At 51.2% G+C, this 12170-nt stretch overlaps 1 long non-coding RNA gene across 1 annotated transcript in view; it reads right to left on the bottom strand.

The window, feature by feature from the left end:
* LOC140901720 (uncharacterized) overlaps positions 1-12170 on the bottom strand; it is a 36345-nt gene that overhangs the window by 20895 nt on the left and 3280 nt on the right. Inside the window, exon 2 of the long non-coding RNA XR_012155941.1 lies at positions 5418-5561. This is a non-coding gene — a long non-coding RNA (uncharacterized LOC140901720). The remainder of the gene's footprint in view (positions 1-5417; positions 5562-12170) is intronic.

Below are 12170 nucleotides of genomic sequence, written 5' to 3' on the forward strand. Positions count from 1 at the left end.
AAACTCCCCTATCCAGTCCTCATAGGATAAGACTTCCCAGGGTTTGGCAGCCTACTCCCCAGAGAGGAGTCAGAAGAAGATAATAACCCCGAGAGCAATGGGATGACCCTGATAGTTAGCACCCCCCCCCCGCCCCAGTCTTCCATGAATTTGCCCAGGATTTGTTTTCTCCCCCTGGGAAGCCCAGGAAGACTCGGCGAGAAAGGAGGGCAGATAAGAGGAAGGGAATAAGAATCTTGGCCCAGAACCAGAAGTCTATACTTGTAGGGGAAAGAGTTGGCCCAACATACAAGGGGACTATGCAGGCAGTCGACGAACTGGCAGCTGGACCTAGTTCCCCGGGGACTCCCTCCAAGAGGGAGACAGAAATAGATCCCCCTGAGTTTGGGCAAATTGGACCTTCACTGGAGAATTTTGGGCAGGATCAGGGCAATGATCCGATATATAACAATATTTGCCAAGAAGTAGTTGAGGTGAATGGGGTCCCTGTGGAAGGGAGAGCCAAGGGCCCAGGGCCATATTATATGATAAAGAAGGACCTGCTATACAGAGTAGTCTGGGTCCAAGAGCAAGTCATGGAACAGCTCTTAGTACTGCAGAAGCACCAGAGGGGTGTGATGGATCTAGCCCACAGCCATCTGTTCGGGGGCATCTAGGGGTAGATAAAACCCTCCAACTTCTGCAGAGGTTTTTCTGGCTTGGAATTTATGCGGCGGTCCGACGATATTGGGCCTCCTGTCCTGAATGCCAATTACCTGGCTCCTGACCACACTTAAGGGCCCCTTTGGTACCTCTGCTGATTACTGAAGTCCCATTCGAGCAAAGAGGGCTGGGAAGAACAGCCGAACCCAGGGAGAAACATCATCGAGCATGTGTTGCAGATGAAAGACAGAATAGCCCAAGTCGCCCCCATACTGCGGGAACACATGGAGAGGGCACAAGCAGCCCAGACTACAGTCGCCAAGAGATGATCCAGAAGTTCCAGGTAAGAGACTGGGTAATGGTGCTCGTACCCACAGCAGACAGCAAGCTCCTGGCCAGGTGGCAGGGGCCATACGAGAAAATAGAAGCCACTGGAGAGGTCGACTATAAGGTCCAACAGCTGGTCGCCAGAAGCTGGAACAGATCTATCATATAAACCTGTTGAAACCTAGGCAAGACAGAGAAGCTTATGTGGTCACTCTAGGCTCGCCACCCCACAAAAGCAACTGGCCTGGCCAAGTGGGAATATCCCCAGAATTGACCCCTGACCAACGAACTGAAGTGATCAACATCATCAGATGCAACCAGGACATATTATTGGAAAAGCCAGGCAGGACTACTGAGGTTCACCATCACATCCTCACAGAGCCTGGAGTGAAGGTGAATGTCAAGCCATACCGGAGCCGAAAAGAGAAGAGATCAAGACAGAAGTCAGGAAAACGCTGAAGTTAGGAGTCACTGAAGAGTCTCATAGCCAATGGTCAAGTCCAGTTGTCCTAGTACCTAAGCCTGATGGCAGTATGAGGTTTTGCAACGACTTCTGGAAACCAAATGAAGTGTCCCAATTTGATGCATACCCTATACCCCGGATAGATGAGCTAATTGACCGATTGGGAAAAGCATGATTTTTGTCCACCTGACCAAGAGTTATTGGAAAATCCCCCTGGCCAAGGCCGACAAAGAGAAGACGGCCTTTTCAACACCAGAGGGACTGTATCAGCACACAGTCCCCCCTTTTGGTTTACATGGGGCTCCCGCAACTTTCCAACAACTCATGGACAAACTGTTGCATCCACATGGCAAGTATGCAGCCGCCAATCTCGGCGACATCATAATACATAGCCCAGATTGGGAGACGCACTTGGAGAAGGTGGAAGCAGTCTTGGACACCATGAAGAAGGCCGAGCTGACTGCAAATCCCTCCAAATGCGTGGTTGGGCTAGCAGAAGCCAAATACCTCAGGTACATAGTGGGGAGGGGTGTGGTGAAGCCCCAACTCAACAAGTTAGAGGCAATACAGAATTGGCCCCGACCAGTCTGGAAGAAACAGGTCAGAACATTCCTGGGACTAGTTGGATACTATAGGCGGTTCATCCCCCCACTTTGCCACCAGGGCATACCCATTAACAGACTTAACAAAAGCCTGTGGCCCAGACATAATAAGATGGACCAGTGCAGCTGAGGAGGCTTTTGCAGATCTGCAGACCACCCTTTGCACCTAGTGCTTGTAGTTCCAGACTGGGAGAGAGATTTTATCTTGCAAACCAATGCCTCTGAGGTTGGGTTGGGAGCGGTTCCTTCACAAATGGTCGGAGAAGAAGAAGAATACCCAGTCCTGTTCCTCAGTAGGAAACTCCTGCCCAGGGAATGTAAACATGCCGTAGTAGAGAAGGAATGCCTTGCGGTAGAGTGGGCCGTAGAAAGCCTTCGCTACTACCTACTTGGACAGAGGTTTACCCTTGTCACTGACCGTTCCCCTCTGAAGTGGATGCACCAAAACAAAGAAAGAAATGCAAGAGTAACAAGGTGGTTCCTGTGGCTACAACCCTTCCACTTCAGAGTATGACATAGATCCGGAATCAAGCATGGCAACTTGGATGGCCTGTCGAGAGTGCACTGGTTGCCGACCCAAGTAGCCCAACCCCATAGTGTTGAGCAGTGTGGGGAGCAATATGTGATAAACTCAGGCCAGACAGCTGCAAGGGGTGGGGTAGAAAACTGCCCCAGAAGGTTAAAAGGCCCTCCTCCCATCAACAGAGGAGAGGTAACTACAGGTCAATCAGGCTCAGATGAGAAGGGATTCTCTGAGAACCAATTCGGATCAGCTGAGAGGGAGTTACCTGAGGCTGATTCCAACCAAGGGCTGCCTGAGACCTTTTTAAACCCTCCCCTGGTGGGAGAGGGAGAAAAGGAGTCCAGCTACTAGCAGGATAGGTGCATCAAGACAGTGAGCCTCTCCGGGAGGGGAGGCTGCATTCCTTCCCAGAAGGGAGGAAAAACAAGCCCAAGCGACTGGCTGAGAGGAGGAACAGACTGCCCTTGTGCACCCTAAAAGGTCAACTTTTAATAGAAGTAAAGGAATCACCTCTGTAAAAACCGGATGGTAGATACCTTACAGGGTAATTAGATTCAAAACATAGAGAATCCCTCTAGGCAAAACCTTACATTACAAAAAAGACACACAGACAGGAACAATCATTCTATTTAGCACAATTCTTTTCTCAGCCATTTAAACAAATCATAATTTAACACATACCTAGCTCGATTACTTACCAAAAGTTCTAAGACTCCATTCCTGTTCTGTCCCTGGCAAAAGCAGCATACAGACAGCCCCAGACCCTTTGTTTTTCTCCCTCCTCCCAGCTTTTGAAAGTATCTTGTCTCCTCATTGGTCATTTTGGTCAGGTGCCAGCAAGGTTAGCGTTAGCTTCTTCACCCTTTACAGGTGTAACCCTTCTGGCAGGCCAAGTTGATAGCAGCAAGGGCCGGGTTCAGTACACAGGGGTTCCCTCTCATCAAAACAAATGCAAAAATGGCTCGAGCCCCCATCCAGCGACCTGGGAAAATCTTACACACCCCCTGGGCACCTCAAAGAGGCAATACTTCCCCTCTCACAGAGACTGGGTGTAGCAGAGAATCTTTAATAACATGAGGTAAACGACATCAGCATTAAATTGGGGAAACACCAGAACTAGTGTTGATTAACCAAACCATGAGCAAAGACCCACACCAGCAAATTGGGCCATATCCTTTCCCTCAGGTTCTTGAGTCCCAGAACCCAACCGTCTGGAGTCCAGCAATCCACAAATCACCCAAAGTTCAGCCCCAGAGTTCAAAAGTTCATCTCCCAGAGTGTTACTCCCCAGTCTGACTAAACAATGTGCCTGTGTGCGGGGGGGGAAGGTAAGGGGGCACATTACTTGACCTGAAGCTGACTGCCCCACAGGACCCACTCTGCACAGCTCAGCATCTCACAAACACTCCACTCCGCCATCTCACGAGCAGCTCTGCTCAGCTCGCCTCACTGTCTCACAAACACTCCACCAGCCTATCCACAAACAGCACCACTGCACCCTATATCTTCTAGCTCCCCACTACTTGACACAGTGATTTCAGCTCATAGTAGTGGGAGCCTTAGTGCTGGTGCACCGTAAGGCCAAAGCGAATTCAGCACAGTACCTGTAGCAAAACTCCTAATAGCCCCAAAATTAGCTCTGACATTCCACAGTGGAGAGAGACAGAAGTGCAATTGGTGCTTCATGCCCTCACAAAGGGACCCACACCACCAGGTACTAATACCTGTCTCAAGCCCCTCATTTCACAGAGTTTTGGAACCCATGTCCCTTGCCTATCGAGTGCTACTAAGTTGATGGTGAGTCCCTCCATCACAATAAAAGGCCAAGTACAGTTCCAGGCACAGTTCCCATAATCAGTGTAATAACAATTTATTCTTCCTGCCCCAATAACAGAGACACTGGGGATCCCACAACAGCCAAAATGACTTGGGCAGTTATGGCCTCATTCTAGGCGGGGTGGGTGTGCCTATGCAAATGAGATCAGCCCCTGAAGTTCTTTTCCACAACTTGCCACACCTCACCACCAGATGTCAGGGTGGAGCTCATCCTGACTCTGCTTACACAGGTGAGAGGATTTTTCCTCTGGCCAGGAGGGATTTTAAAGGGGTTTTAGCCTTCCCTTTATTTTTATGACAAAGCTGCTTTCAGTTAAGCCTACAGCTGTTAGGGGACATGGTTCAGACCTGGGTCTGGGTTTGCAACAGGCTAGTGGGTCTGGCTCAAACCAGGCAGGATGCTGGAGTCCTAAGCTGTCAGGGCAGGAAAGCAGGAGCAGAAGTAGTCTTGGCACGTCAGGTGGCAGCTCCCAGGGGGTTTCTGTGATCCAACCCATCACAAGCAGAACAAAAGGAGTGACCCTGGGGGAATTCTCCTGACATTGGCCCCAGGGCAGCACACTCTCACAGCAGGGGGCACAGTCAGAGTCAGGAATTGGCTTTTCCTCTCCCTGCATTTCACCTTGTTCACTGGAAAGTGAATCTGCCCAGGGATGCTGCACTAAGTCTGTGTGGGCACGTTAAAGATCTGGGAATCTCTCTCCCCAATTATTTCTCCCACTACCCCTATCAATCTCTCTCTCCTTTTTCTCCTTGTGTTTCCCATCTCCGGTCCCTTCCCCTCTGGCGGACAGCCAGCCATTCCTGGGTGTTTGCTCTCCTATGGCTGGATCAGCTCCTGCAATTGCTAAGGGGAGGAGAGTGTGGGGTAAGGAGGGGCTGCTTGTGCAGTCACTTTCATGCCCATCCCCAGCATGTTCCCTGAGGTCTCTATCAATCATTTGTAGTATCTGCCTCTGAAGCTGGTGTGGGCAGAGCCTAGGGCTGGCCCATGGAGCTAATTACAACTGGAGAAAGTCCTCACCTTGCCTGGGCATAGAGGAAGCTTCACTCCAAGTCACTTCCAAGCCCAGACCCCACCGGGGGAGCAGCAGCTGCTGCTCAGTCTGGGCTCCCAGATCACAATGCAGGCAGCAGAATCTTACCCAGGAAGCTCAACCCAAATATCCTGAGAAGAGAGAAACACAGTCAGACAGAGACTGAGGGCTTCCCCCCTCTTTAGCAACAGCTAAAAACCCCTCCCCACAGGGACATATCCTGATTTTATTTGCCCCCATGTTAATCTGGAGTCACTCCATGGTCTTCCTTGAAGTGTCTCAGTGAGACCAGAAACATGGCTCAGGAGGGATGAGGCCAGAGTCCTTTCCTCCTCCCTCATTCCCTCCTCTTCTTCTGAGAACAGCAACAGTTTCCCCTCCAAAACCTGAAATTCCTCCAGTTTTGAAAATGGGGAGAGAAGCAAAGTCTGTCGTGATTTCATATCAGTATTTGATAAATGCATAGGGAGTTATCAGCTGCGCCTCCCAGCCGTTCACACGGGGTGGTGGGAGCCCTGGGCGAGACTTCTTTAACAGGAAAATGGATGGCATGGAGGAGCCAAATTTTTTAAGAAATTTCCATGCTCAGTGACTGGCAGATAATGGCCAATAGGTACCTACTCCCGAGACAACTCCGTCTCAGCGCTGGGCGAAGCAACCCCTCATAGAGACCATTTGCCATGGGGGGTTGGGATATGGGACACGGAGCTGGGGGGAGGGGGGCGGTCGGAGCCGGGGGTGGGGGCAGGTCACGGGGTGGAGGCCAGTCGGACCCGGGAGGAGGCCGGACGGGGGGGGGGGGTCGGATGGGGGGGGCAGGATACGGGGCGGGGGGCGGTCGGAGCCGGGGGGACACGGGACACGGAGCGGGGGGAAGGTCAGACACGGGGGGGGGCAGGACACGGAGCGGAAGGGCAGGTCACGGGGCGGAGGCCAGTCGGACCTCGGAGGAGGCGGGAAGGTGGTGTTGGGAACACTGGGGCATGGCCACTAGGTAACTCGAGGGGATGGAAGACCACAAGTGTCGATGAAGCCCCCTCGCACTAGGCCCCTGTGTCCTTGCCCCCCCCCTCCTGCCTGGAGGCACTCGCAGCAGCTCTGTGTGCTAGGCCCAAGTGTCCTTGCCCCCCCCCCCGCCTGGAGGCACACACAGCAGTTATGCTGAGAATCTGCAACAGTATGTTGCAGAGTCAGACTGCCTGAAACTAAGCAAGGCCAAACAGGGAAAATATGGAAAAACAATGCTGAATAAAGCAGCTTTATGTATAGTTTAACAAATGATACAGAGAATTAGGGAACTAGCTGGGAACTGGATTGGCTGGCTATATGGATACTTGGAGCAGCTTGCTATTAAATAAGTATGCTAAAAAAAAGGATGTATAAAAGCCTGTGTAACTTCCTGCTCTGTTGTACAGGATTTGAAATTCAAATCTCCCTGTACCTTTTTGAAGCTTCAAATAAACTTTTCTGCTTCTCCACCCCGTTGTGATTATTGGGTGTAGCACACCGGGTAACGAACCAACTCAAGCTGTTGTTCAGCCTCTTGGCACTGGGTGCCGGCAACAGCTTTTGGCGTCCCTGGGTGGGCCCGAGGCTGCAATTTAGCCTTGCCCGGACCCCTCCTGGAGGTCAAGGATTGCGGCGAGAACCGACGCCCAGAGCGCACCGGTGAGTTCATCGGGGGCCTCGGAGGAGACGCGATTTGATCGACCCCAGAGGGCACAACGGTGCAACGCACTCATATAGTGGAGAAGCTGTTGTGGACTACGGTGAAGAACCGGTCCCTTAGACGTGGGGGAGGAGCAGCTGCAGGCCACGGTGAAGAACCGGTCCCTTGAATAAGGTAGGATCCTTTAAAATCCGGATTATATGCTCTGTTGGAACCTGGGGACGCCCAGAGTTACCCTGTAGGTATGGGACAGGGACAGAGCTCAGAGGTTAGGGCACGGTGTACGCCCCTAGAGTGCATTCTAGCAAACTGGAAGGTATTTGGTGCGGATCCAATGACTAAGAGCCAATTAAAACGATTCTGTACAGTTGACTGGCCTCAATATCAACTAGAGAACCAGGAGTGGTGGCCACCAGGAGGGTCAATTAATTACAACACGATCCTTCAGTTACTCCTGTTCTGTCAAAGAACAAGGAAATGGAATGAACATATGTATGCGCATTTGTTTCTGACTTTATGTACTCGACCAGATATTTTACAGCGCTGTAATCTGACTCCAACTGGTTTGGTAGCAGCTAATGTTAGTCTCCAGACCCCCACCCCCACTGTAATGGCAGAGCCGGTGTCCCCTTCGGCCCCTACACCCACACCTTGTAAGTCCCCAATGGTTGGCCTATACCCCTTAATCACTGAAACTAAAGTCGCCCGGTCTGGATCAGACAGGCATCCTGCCACAACTATGCAGGTTTATACTCATGTGCCCTTTAATCCTGTGGATTTGGCTGCTTTCAAAGCACAGGCAGGAGAGTTTTCCACCAACCCAAGCAGGTTTATATCAGTCTTTGAGGGGTGCCTCAGTAGTCACAAGCCGGACTGGGATGATTGTAACGTCCTCCTGCGAACCCTATTGTCTGAGGTTGAAAAACAACAGGTTGTGTCCAAGGCAAGGGAGGAGGCACAGAGACGGTACGACCGGGATCGTATTAATGTCCCTGACCCGGATGCACAAGTCCCCCGAGCAGACCCCAGGTGGGATCCAAATGATCATGGGGATATGACCCGCCTTACCTCCTATAAGGAGTTGCTTTTGCATGGACTCCGTCACTCGGCTGTCCGACATAATAATTGGGCAAAGCCATATGAAGTAATGCAGGATTTAAAAGAAAGCCCAGGGGCCTTTCTACAGCGTATTCGGGACACCATTCAACAGAACACTAATGCAAACCCCGATAATCAGGCAACTGAGTCAATTATTAAGGGAATTTTTACGAGCAAAGCAGCCCCTAATATTAAAAAAAAGTTACAAAAAAAGGAAAATTTAATGGGTATGACCATGGCACAAATTTTAAAAACTGCAAACCAAGCTTATAGTCTAAAAAAAACAAAGAAAAAGAAAAAGCAAGTGAGACTAATGGTAACAGCGGTACAGGCCGGCACTAAAAGAAGTGGCCGGGGAGGAAGGGGCCGTGGACGCGACCGTCCGGGCCTGCAGGAGAGACGACTGGGTCGCAACCAGTGTGCCCTGTGTCGACAGGAGGGACACTGAAAAAATAAGTGCCCAAAAAAAAAAAAAAAGGGGGGTGCCCCTATAATGGCAATGGTGAAGCAGGAATAGGGGTGTCAGGGGAGACGGACCACCCTACCCCCGGAACCCCGAGTAAAGATGCGGGTGGGAAGCTCAGAAATAAATTTTTTAGTGGACTCTGGAGCGGCCCGAACTGCCGTAAATCAGCCTCTTCAGTTGCCAGTAGCAGATTCCCTTACTGTGGTGGAAGCCACAGGCAGGGACACCAAGTGCCCAGTGTATGCCCCAGCGGAATGTGCTTTGGGAGACAGGACTATATCCCACAAGCTGGTATACCTCCCTGAGTGTCCAACACCTCTGCTGGGACGGGATCTACTTTGTCGCCTCGGTGCCACCCTGCATTTTACTGAGGACAAAATAACCCTTACCTTACCCCCTGAGAATGCCTGGATCATGACCCTTGCAGTTGAGCCCTCAGCCATGCAAGCCCCAGAATGAAGCCCGTGGGAAGACCAGGTGTACCCCCTCGTGTGGGCATCAGGGATTCCAGGAAAGGCCACCCACCAGACCCCTATTACTATTCAGCTCATACCAGGGAAAGGCCCAGTGCAAGTAAAACAGTATCCAATCAAGAGGGAAGCCAAAAAAGGTTTACAGGAAACTATAAATCGATTCCTAATGTATGGTATTCTCCGGAAATGTCAGTCAGCCTGGAACACTCCCATTCTACCCGTACAGAAGCCTAATGGCACGTATCGGCTGGTACAGGACCTAAGGGCAGTCAATGAACGGGTTAAGACTCTGCACCCTCTTGTCCCTAACCCGTACACCTTATTGGCTTCTATAGGGGGACAGTATACCCATTTTTCAGTCCTTGATCTAAAAAATGCTTTCTTTACCATCCCAGTTGCCACCCCATCACAGGAGATCTTCTCCTTTGAGTGGGAGGACCAAAAAAGGGTTAAAAAGCAACTTTGCTGGACAGTGTTGGCCCAGGGATTTAAAAACTCTCCCACCCTTTTTGGCCAGGCTCTGGCCAGGGACCTACAGGAGTGGGATAATAAGGAGGCTCTCCTTCTGCAGTATGTAAATGATTTGTTAATTGCCACTGTGGGCCAAAAACCCTGTCTTAAAGCCACCGTGAGCCTCCTGAATTTTATTGGACTCCGGGGATATCGTGTAGCACGAAGTAAGGCTCAAATTGCCCTCCCAGAGGTACGGTACCTCGGGTTTCACATACGGCAAGGGGAGCGTCAGCTTTCAAGCGAAAGAAAGGAAGCTATCTGTCAAGTTCCTACCCCAAGTAACCGTAAGCGGCTCAGGGCATTTCTGGGTATGGCAGGCTTTTGCAGGATATGGATCCCAGAGTTTGGACTGTGGGCTAAACCCCTGTACGACTGTGTAAAAGAAGCAGATCATGACCCCTTCTATTGGACCCCAGAGGCTGACAGGGCATTTAAAATCCTGAAAAAAAAATTGATGGAAGCCCCGGCTCTGGGCCTGCCAGATCTCTCTAAGCCGTTTCAGTTGTATGTACATGAACAAAGGGGGGTTGCGCTAGGAGTGCTTACACAGCTGTTAGGAGCATGGAAGCGTCCTGTGGCTTATTTTTCTAAGCAATTGGATCACGTTGCAAAGGGTTGGCCGGCATGTTTACGGGCAGTCGCAGCTACTGCCCTATTGCTTGAGGAAGCCGAGAAGCTAACATTGGGAGGGGTTATGCAAATCTATACTCCCCATATGGTCCGAGCCTTATTGAATGCAAAGGGAGGGCTTTGGCTCACCCAGGCTCGGATTGCTCGGTACCAGGCTAAGCTGTTAGAGAACTCTGAAGTCACCCTACAGCCTTGCCCCTCCCTTAACCCAGCCACTCTCTTGCCAGAAACAGAGGAACAGAAACATGACTGTTTAGAGATCATAGATGTCCAGTACTCCAGCCGTCCGGATTTAAAGGATGTACCCCTCCCAAATGCAGATTATGAGTGGTACACTAATGGTAGCAGTACTGTAATAGATGGGCAAAGGAGGGCGGGTTATGCTGTTGTGACCCTCCATGACACTGTGGAAGCTAAAGGTTTGCCTGCTGGGACCTCTGCCCAGCTTGCCGAACTAATAGCCCTGACCCGTACACTTGAACTGTCAAAAGGAAAGCGGGTCAACATTTTTACTGATTCAAAGTATGCTTTTGGTGTGCTGCATGCTCATGCTGGCCTATGGAAGCAAAGGGGAATGCTGACAGCCCAAGGCTCCCCAGTCAAGTACGGGCCCCAAATCCTCCGGCTCCTAGAAGCTGTACAACTCCCCTCGGAAGTGGCGGTGGTACACTGTAAAGCCCATCAAAGGGAGGATCAAGATGTGGCCAGAGGTAACGCCCGGGCAGATAGAGAGGCTAAGCATGCTGCCACCCTGCCATTCCCTCAGGCTGAGAACGCCCATATGCATGCCCTTATCCCATCAGTAGGGGAGCTTCCAACCCCTCAGTACTCTGAGAAGAAGAGACAGCTAACTGACAAACTCTGTCTCCGGGAAAAGGAGGGATGGCTCCATTCCCCAGAAGGGAAGGTCCTCTTACCAAAGGGCCTGATCCGGCCGGTGCTGCAGAAACTACATCAAACCACTCATGCTGGCAGGGAAGCACTTATCCAGCTAATGGGAAAATACTTTATCACTTCCGGACTCCGACCCCTGGCTGCCCAGGTACAAGCGGACTGCTTAGTCTGCCAAAAGAATAACCCCCGACCGGGTCATCCTGTGCCACCAGCTGCCCTAGAACCCACTCCGGGCCCCGGACAAGTGTGGCAAATAGACTTTACTGAGTTTCCCCGGACCCAAGGGTTCAAATATCTCCTTGTTATAGTGGATCGGTTCAGCGGATGGCCAGAAGCCTTCCCATGCCGTAACTGCACTGCCAGGACAGTGGCCCTCAAGTTTGTTAAGGAGATCGTTCCTCGCTTTGGACTCCCCCTGTGGATGGAATCTGACAACGGGACACACTTCACGTCAAAAATCATTCAAAGCATCTCACATGCCTTACGGATCCCCTGGAAACTCCATACGCCCTGGAGACCGCAAGCCAGTGGGGTAGTGGAGCGTACCAATCAGACCCTTAAACGGCATCTCTCAAAAGTGTGCCAAGAAGCCTCACTGCGATGGCCTGATGCTTTGCCCCTCGTCCTACTCCGTATCCGCGTTCTCCCAAAGGGTAAATTAGGGCTCAGTCCCTTTCAAATTATGTTTGGAAGGGCATGGCCCATGAATGGCACCCCGGTTCTGTCAGGGGAATAAAAGTTGGGTAATGTTTTTTTGTCACAGTATATGTGTTCCCTGTCTGCTGTTCTCTTGTCTCTTCACAGGTATACCAAGGATTCCCAGCCTCTCCCCTTGGACTCTCCCGTTCACTCCTTACAGCCCGGTGACTCTGTGCTTGTTCGCACCTGAAAAAACAAGCCTCTCCAGGAAAAGTGGAAAGGACCCTATACCGTCCTGCTGATCTCCCATACAGCGGCAAAAATCAAGGGACACAAGAACTGGATCCAACACGCTCGT

The sequence above is a fragment of the Lepidochelys kempii genome, chromosome 22 (genome assembly GCF_965140285.1).
Source record: "Lepidochelys kempii isolate rLepKem1 chromosome 22, rLepKem1.hap1, whole genome shotgun sequence".
Classification (NCBI taxonomy): domain Eukaryota; kingdom Metazoa; phylum Chordata; order Testudines; family Cheloniidae; genus Lepidochelys; species Lepidochelys kempii.